Consider the following 6,689-nt stretch of genomic DNA (forward strand, 5'->3'; position numbering starts at 1 on the left):
CCTTGTGCATAGTTAACTGGAGTAAAAAAGAAGCGTGAGCTTATACTAATTACTAAAGTGGTCAAAATTATGTCTACACAGAGGGAGCAGATCTGATAAGTCAAGTGCCATTTTCACTGTGACTTCTTGGAGCAGAACTGTAGTTCAACCAGAGTACATAAGTAGTAGATGATGTTTCAGGAAAATGAAAGATGAGGGCCTTAGGGAAAAGTCCTTTGACAGGATTACAGATGTATATAGGGTCAGACTTGCTTAGCTTGACAAATCACTTCACTTGATCATTTTATCCTGAATAAATTACATCCAAAGCCAAATTCTTGCATTACTACTTCATGCTCCACATATAGTGCCCATCGTGATGTTATGTACGTATTTCTTATTTCAGCTTCTCTCACACTTAGAGAAAGTGAAGGTATGTATTTCAGTATCCCAAAGTAGCTCTGTAATATAGACATAGCCCTATAGATTAACAGGAGCTTTTATTGCCCCAGCCTTGTTTGGTTTTTCAAGGAGTACACTTTGTGACCGTTGGCACTCCCTGGGATGTCACCAGATGAGCTGAGGTACCACTGAGCCAATCTGGGCACTCTTTAAGCCTGTCTTGCTGAGTCAGGCTCTTAAACCCCCTCCAACGTGCACACGCAGGCAGGGCCATGCCCAGCTGCAGAAAGATACGATGACTGAGATGAGCTCCGGTGGAGCTTAGCTTAAGTGACTTGCCTCAGCACATACATGTCCACCTGCCACCGATGCACATCCAAAGTTCTGTGGCATTGGTTTCCTCCCCCTGTGGATGAAGGTACAGACGACTGCCTGCTCCCACACCCCCGGTTCAAACGTACATCAACTAGGTTACATTGTGAAGAAGCTGAGTGGTAAAAGGGTGTACTTTAAGTGGTGGAATAGAGCACAAAGAGCAATGCAAACTAAGCTAAAGTCACTAAAGAAACTGGTTACAACTAATGTGGCTGGTGATGAGAGCTGAGGGTATACTAGAGACGATGCCACCTGCAGTGCCAGGTTCTGATGCCAGAAGCCACCTTTGCCATGAGTGGAGATAGATACTCACGTGTCCTCTACTCCCCTATCCACATGGTCTGTGTAGGTCTACTTTTGAAAGAGTCTGTTTTATACTCTGGGACTAGCTTAGCCCTTGACAAGCTATAACAATACTTAAGTGCATCTTACCGGCCAGAGGAGCTTCGCTTGCCTTCTAGTTAAAGGCATAAGTGAGGAGGCTCTTTTTAACGGTGACAGAGTGGTGGCATGCTGAGCTCCATAGCCATTTGTACTGTGCCTTTGCCTTCCTCTCTACAAAGTTAACATCAAGGGCCACAATCAATGGGAACTTAAGTCTGTTGCAAAAAAGCAGCTTTACAATTGTTTCAGACATTTCCCTTCCGTGTGCTGTCCTCTCCTCAAAGGTTGGGTTTTGGTTCTGCTCATCACCTAGGAAATGCCTTTCATTTTTTTTTTCCTCCCTTAGACAAGCTCAGAATCACACTAGATCTGTACAGCACTAAACATGACAAGGTCTTGGCTTCCACGCACCACTGTCCTGCAAATATGGCTTATTAACATACAGCCTCTTTGTTTACTAAGGAAGCAGGAGCCCAGATAGGCTGGCTGCACAGTGTCAGCTAATTTTTACACTTACAGCTGCCGCCTGGGCGGTATGTTTGACCATGCAGCACCAGGCGGTGAGCGTGTAAAGAGAGAAGATAAGGGAGCAACGAAAAAGAAGAACAGAGTTTAGTGTGATGGCCGTGGTCGCCTCAAAGCATTGAGAAAGGATGTGGAATTGCTTACGCATGCTGAGCAAGTGTATCTAAACACCAGCTGACGAGTGACCACGAAATGCTGCTGGTTAGACTTGGGGTGGGGGTTGCGTTTTGGGGGGTTTTTTTCTTCAAAGAAACTGCCAAGGTGTGACACTTTAGCAGTGAGTGTGCCTCTGCAGAGCAAAATAAACCAAGCAGTTCCTGTAGCATCTAAAAGACTAACCCTATCATTTATGAGGTGATGAGCTTTTGTGAGACAGACCTGCTTCTTCTGAGCTGGAGAATTTAGCGAGAGGAAGGAAAAAACAGAGAGGAAACCAGATGAATCAGCTAACGGGGGGTGGGGAAGGAAGGAGGGGGCGAAAGAGAAATAAAACCCTCTGCGAAGTGTCACTTAAGTGGGAGGTCTGCCGTCACTGCAAATATGAAAGGTGGGGCAATTGTCCTTGTAATGCATAAGATAATTAAGATTTTCAGTGAGTCCCCGGTAATAGGTATCAAGCTTGAAAACGTTATCTGAGGGCCAGTTTGTATCCGCAAAAAACAATGCGACCTCCTGTGGCACCTTATAGACTAACAATTTTTTTGAAGCATAAGCTTTCGTGGGCAAAGACAAGGCATCTGATGAAGTGGGTCTTTGTCTACGAAAGTTTATGCTTCAAAAGAATCTGTTAGTCTCTAAGGTGCCGCAGGACTGCTCGTTGTTTAAACTTGAAAACGAATTCCAATTCAGAGGTCTCCCATTGTACTCTGGTGTTGAGATCTCTATGCTGGTGTTTGTGGATTGTTTTACAATACAATTAATCCTGACGTGTTAGGCAGGCAAAGATACGGATATAAAATCTCATCTTCAGGGTCTACACCGATGAAGAGAGGAATCAAACATGGCTAACCTATATAAACCATAATACTAACCTGTATATTCTGTAGGTGGTAAAAAGAAGCGGGGATTGTTGGCCTTTGTGGAGAAGGTGGGATGCATCAGTAGTTTAATGATGCCAACTGTTTTCCCCCTCACTTGTGTATTGCTGCCTACACAGTAGAAAGGGGATTGAGCTTTTTCCAGGTGCTTGAGGATAAGGGATACTCTGTGTCCCTGTGAGGCACATAGCCCCCTCAGGGTGGGTATGAATGAGCTATGAACTTGTGAAGGGGGCGACCTTGGAGGTAAACTGGCTGCCCAATGACCAGCCCACTGACTTCTAACAACCGCTAACCACAGGGACTTTTGGGCGGTGGAGGGGCAAGTTACTTGTGTGACCAGGAAGGGGGAGTGGCTGGGAAACCCCAGATGGGGAGGGGGGGTTAGTATCTGTGTGAAGTGCACAGCTGCAAGTGGAACAAAGAACTGAGTCAGAAGAAGCCTGCATGGAGGCCAGTGCTCTCCTCATGGCAGGTGATCCAGTCCCCAGTGAGTGGGTGAGGCAGCGAGGTTTTCTGCAGCAAGCATTGAGCTGTCCTGGCTGGGGCACAACTGAGCAAGCAGAAGAAGCTGTTGCGTTAGATGAGACACGCAGGGTGCCTTTGCTTTACCACATGAACTTAACATCTCCAGCTTGGAAAAGGCTGTCCTGCTACTGCACACACCTGCCGAGCTCCCACCAACGACGGCTCCGACGGGGGGCCCAGGTCTTCTGCATCAGATGAGGATGCAATGAGGCCTCTGCCCATGGCCGCCTTGCTTCAGCTCTTTGCCCACGAAAGCTTATGCTCCAAAAAATATTAGTCTATATGGTGCCACAGGACTGCTAGTTGCGTTTAGCAAGAGAGAGAGACAGAGACAGCTCCTCCTTGCTACGGATTTTTAACTCCCTTCGCTTGTTCTGTGCTGTGCTGCAAACTTTGCTGATAGGAATTCACTTGCCAGGCTCATCTTCGGCAGGAAGGGCAGATGAGTAAGCCACAAAGTCTATTGGCCTGAGCCAGCCAGTGGGCCTGGTCCTTCCTGAGCAGCCAGAACCTCCTGTCTAACTAAGGTCTCTCTCCCAGCTGGCCATTTACACAGGGCCAGAGCTCGCAATCGGGCCTGAAGGGGGGTGGGAATAAAGTTTCTTACTGGTACCGTCCTATTCCAATCAGCTCTTTAAATAGCTCCCTGCTGGCTTTTGCCACAGCTCAGCCAGCTGGAACTGCACACCAGGGCTCACCTGCTTCCTTTCACCTCCGCTTTGCATTGCAAACATGCACATATTACCTTCGTTTCTTTTCTGGGGTACCGATGTTCTACACGAGAGCAATACAGGCTGCAACTCCCCAGCAGCCCACACTGTCAAAATGCATTCTTATCCTTCTGAGAGTGGTTGGGTTTTTTTTTTTTTTGTAACTCTGACCCAGAGATGAGCCACGTGGTCGTCAGCTGTGTGGTCAGAAATGTTCAGTGGACACCTGAGCACCTGGTCTGCCAGCATTACAGGCACGACCATCCTGCTCAAAAAAATATCCAACACAGGTTGCTGTAGTAGAAGCTGCAAGAAAGCAGAACAAACTTCTTGTTGTTGTTGTAAGGGCTTTGTAATACAGGCAGCTGTGTGTGTCGGGGGCAGGTGTTGTAGCAAAAAACCTTACTACGCATGAGGCCACAAATGGTGGGTATTTTTAGAGGTGCTATTAAGTTATTTTAGAGCAATGATGGGATTGCCACTGCAGTCCTTATCTCTGGCCTTAAGCAGGGGCTGGCTTTGTTGTCTGGCCAGGACAAAGGGGACCTGCTGGGTGAGACGGGAGAACTGTGTAACGAGCCACCATGAAAGAAGTACCTGAAAAACACTACTGTGAGGTCACAGCTGAACGAGGAATTCCTCCCATGGGCTGAGTCAGGCGAGCTTTCCAAACACTGAGGAATGAAGCCAAGGTAACCTGGCTGAGGTTGGCAAGCAGCAGGGTTTTGAGCTTACAGCACAGGTGAGATAATTAATTGTTCCTGCTGCACCATTGACTCCAGTGGAGCTGCACCAGCATGACTTTAATCTAGTGGCATTGTGTTTTATACCCGGTCCAGGGGGAGCATTTGCTAGAACAGATGGAATTTCCACTGAGCAGTTCTTGGTGCTCAGCCCTTTGTCCATGAAATAACTCTCATTCGCTGGGGTTTCCTGGGCATCATATGTCCCCATTGCCCTTGGTTGAATCCCCAGAAATCATTTTGCACATGTGCTTTTTGCATTGTCAAACTGGGCATCCTACCCCCTTTCTGGCAGTGTAGCCAAATTGCCACATGAGCGTGGGAAGGAGGTGAAGCTGCAGGATAAGCCTCGAGTGGACACAGGAGGCTAAAAAAATGTACGCAGGATGCCTTGGCAAACTTTAGCCTATCAGGGGAAGGAAGGGCCTTTCACCAGGTTGGGTTATCCATGGCGCTCCTCAGCGGCTAAGTTAGTGGCACTGTTCACTGTCATTGATTTCAGTTCTAGGTGATTTATGTGACTTGCTAGCCACACCAAGGTTCATGTAACAAGGGGCACAGGGCGTAAGGCACTCACTGAGACGCCCCATAGCTGCTGGACTACGGTCCAGCAAACGGCCACCCAACCTGTCGGCTGACGTCTCCTATGCACCTAGCCACTGCTGTGCCGGTTGTGGGCATTGATGCGCACTCGTTGCGTGGCTCTTCACGTTCGGCTGCGTGGCTTTACCGTGCAGCCACCTAGGCCTTGCGATCACTTCGGGTCAGGAGTACACGAGAACGGCATCCAGAAGGTAGGCATGTCTCCTTCTTGTTTACAAGGAGGAGACTTAGGGCTGGGTGGCCCCTTTATAGCGGCCGAGCGATCCAAAGGAGCCATCCATAAGGGTGAATCAGGTCTTATGTCTTGTCCTTGCTGAATATGCCAGCCTGGGGTTGAACTGGGCTAGTCTGCGGTCACTGGGTGCCTTTTTCCTGGGAACTGTTGTCATAGGCTTCAGCATCTGCCCTGCCGTCTAACAAAACCAAGGCGATGCTAGAGGTGAGAGGGCACATGGGAAAACGCTCAGGAGTGCCTGCAAATGTTATGCTCAGCCCTGGAGGGAGCCTGAAACAATCGCTCTGAGCAGTGTGAACTGCATCACCATTTATCTCGTGAGGGGCTTGTCCCAGACCCTCCAGGTGCTCACTGGGGCCCACACACTGCACCTATGTACTTCTAAACTCCCTACAGCTGAGCAGAACCCAAGCCCTGGCTCTGGTGCCAAAGCCCATGCTTGGGGTACAGCTCGTCTGGCTAGCGCCTGCTTTCTAAAACTCAAAACCCTGTATTTCAGCTGCCCTGGACCAGTGCTAACCCCCAAACCATTCCAGTTGTTTAAATATCGCCTTCCAGAGGACACAGTATAAGGGAAGCACATAGGGCACAGGCTTTGCAGAAGGCATTTTAAATCATTACTTTTTTTTTTTTTGACAGCACAATAGAGATACAGGGACAAATGAAACATCTTCCCCTTTCTCGGTTGCCTCGCCACGCTGGGCCATTCTTCAGGGCAGTGTCTTCTAAAGAGCCTGGGATCCTCCATCTTCTGTTCATGGCATCTCCTCTCATTCAGTTCCCTCTTTTCTCATGCTCCACTTTGGCCATGGCACAGTGGGAAACTTTTTTATATCCTCCTTAGGTGACCCTCCGATCAGCCTCCTCAGATGACCAAAGTCCTCTAACACATAAGTCCTTACGTATATCCCGACCCATTTGTGCAGACTGCTTTCTCTGGGCCAGAGCCAACTCTTTGTCCAAAGCTGCAGCCATGTGACGACAGGACCCTAAAGCTGTAGCAGTGTTTCCTTGTGAGCCTCTGGGAATTCCAGTCCATCATGGAGGTAAGAAGTAGCATTAATAAATGTGAGTACTCCACACCCGTGCTTGCCACCGGGGTGGGGGGGTGGGACACAGCGTAATACACTTGTCTTAATAGTGTTTCTTCTACTGCAGTGCTAAATGC

Source organism: Carettochelys insculpta, chromosome 18, assembly GCF_033958435.1.
Source record: "Carettochelys insculpta isolate YL-2023 chromosome 18, ASM3395843v1, whole genome shotgun sequence".
Classification (NCBI taxonomy): Eukaryota; Metazoa; Chordata; order Testudines; family Carettochelyidae; genus Carettochelys; species Carettochelys insculpta.